Consider the following 2,278-nt stretch of genomic DNA (forward strand, 5'->3'; position numbering starts at 1 on the left):
AACCATCTCTACCGTTTCATTGCTTCATTTCTACGCTTATTAATTATGAATCTTCTTGAGCTACAATGGTAGCGCTTGCGACAATACAGTAAAAGGTGCCTAATTGGAAACACGTTGTGATCATAGTTTGGTTTTGTACAGAATTGAACCTATATCACTCAAGAGGGAATGTTATATTTACAATAAACTATATCGTCTTATAAATTTTGGTTCATTCGCTCCCTAGTGCCAAATGAGGAATTGTTTGATCCCCTCATTTATTTCATGTGGGGAACGGGCACGGGTATTCAATCAGAAATAACCCAAAAATTGACACAGGAATAACCGCAGCGAGACAGCGAGACAGACAGCACCGTGGTAAATGGCGGAATCGACAAGAAAGATGGATGAACAGAAAACGGCCTCAGACTCTGAAAAGTGCAAACATCACATGCAAAAGCATCGGCTGCTCCAGGTGAGGCTCGAACTCACAACCTCGGCATTTCCCAAGCCTGTACTGTCATATAAGTACCGCGCGCTAACCGACTGCGCCACTAGAGCTGCACATCCTGTGGTCTTTGTGCTTCCATCATACAGCTGCCTGTCCACCTGTCTAACAAGGAAGAAGACAATGAATCATCGAATCATTCAACACAGAAGGAAGCTTTTCATCCCACCGTGTCGATGCCGGCTCTCTGCAAGAAGCCTTCAGTTATTGAGACTCCATAGATTTTCACCATAGACGTGTTTTATTATTTGTGTAATGTTTTGTTATTTGTAATGAATTTGGATGTCTGTGCGGGAACTTTATAAATATATTTGTGCATCTACCTGTGAGTTGTAAATTAAATTGTGTGGAACATTGATAATCAAATTATATGTGTTCATATATGTATTATTACAACATAATTACAACATCTACAGATGTTTCATCCTGGTACACAAATCCACTGCCAAATCAGTTCAACGGCTCACCCGCCCCAGTTGTTAAACTTCCCGCGAGGACATTGGTCCAAGCTCTATTGATGTACTACCCGATCTACTGTAACAGGTCCCTCCTGCGCCAGAACTGGTCCCAATGCCCCGGATTCTGTAGCCCAAACTCCTGCACCATTTATCCAGACATACGTTGCTATTTCTAAACTCAATAGCGCGGTGCACTGGGAATAATCCATAGAATACATTTGTGGTCCTGCTCATTAATTTCCTCAATTGGACCTGAAACTCTGATTGAAGAAACTCATCCCCTTGTTTCCTTATGTCATTGGTTAGCACATAGATCACGGCTTATGCTGCTCCCCTTCGCCCCTCAAAATGTTCTGCAACCACTCAGTGATGTTCTTTACCTGGCAGAAGGGAGGATACACACCACGCATGAGTCACGTTTGTCGTTTGAGAAAGGTACTGACTTTCGAATCGCCAATGACGTCAACTTCTGTTACTTTTTAGTTTCAAAAGCAAAGTACTGCGAATCCTGTAAGCCTGAAATGAAATCAGGAAATGTTGGATATACTCAACCAGTCAGGCAGCATCTCTGGAAATATTTCTGATGACGGGGTTGTGATTAAATGTCATTGACGTGAAGCGTCAACAATGGAATCCAGATACGTTCCGATATTGTAATCCCCAAGCGCCAGTTTGTGGGTATTGAAACCAATCCGGCTACCACGCATTAATCTGGGAGCTAAATTGTTGTTGTTGTTCTGGTAAAGTCGCAACAGCAGAGGACTGCAATGACATATCCAAGTCTTTAAGATAAATCATATGTTTTACAATTAATAAAACGAGCCAGTTCCAAAAGACATTCAATCTTCAAAACGGTTAACTTCCAACGTTTAATTTCCGCCATGTCTGCCGGGGAAAAACACAGGTTTTGGCTGTTTTTTTTAATTGCAGTTCATTGCTGTTGCGACTAGTTTACTTTGAACATTCTCCCTTTAAATATTCTCACAGAGGCCGTCTGACTGGTGCACGAGTTCTCGACATTAATGTTTGCTCACTCCTGTGACCGCCACCTAGTGTTTAGGATGCATCGCTCTCTCCTCGTCGGCACAAGTTCGATGCATATTCCGGGATTTATTAAATTAAAATGAAGCTTATTAAATTAATTACATAACATTCTGTGAAAGATGAATAATTATTGCTATCGCCATTGACAAATTGTCACGTTCTGTTTCAGACTGAGGAAAATACATGGCAACAGAGATCCTGCCAAACTTCCAACAATTGCGGTCTCTAAGGGCAAGTATGATTTCAGCACGCACCCGTCGAAGCCCCTCAAGTGCGCTTCTCAGAGCGC

The 2,278-nt window shown here is 42.1% G+C and overlaps 1 non-coding gene across 1 annotated transcript; it reads right to left on the bottom strand.

The window, feature by feature from the left end:
- Window positions 1-446: 446 nt before the first annotated feature.
- Window positions 447-540, bottom strand: trnai-uau (transfer RNA isoleucine (anticodon UAU)). The gene is made up of 2 exons: window positions 503-540; window positions 447-482 (listed from the first exon to the last, which is right to left on the bottom strand). It is a non-coding gene; the product is annotated as a tRNA-Ile (tRNA).
- Window positions 541-2,278: the final 1,738 nt, after the last annotated feature.

This window comes from Pristiophorus japonicus, chromosome 25 (assembly GCF_044704955.1).
Source record: "Pristiophorus japonicus isolate sPriJap1 chromosome 25, sPriJap1.hap1, whole genome shotgun sequence".
Lineage (NCBI taxonomy): Eukaryota > Metazoa > Chordata > Chondrichthyes > Pristiophoridae > Pristiophorus > Pristiophorus japonicus.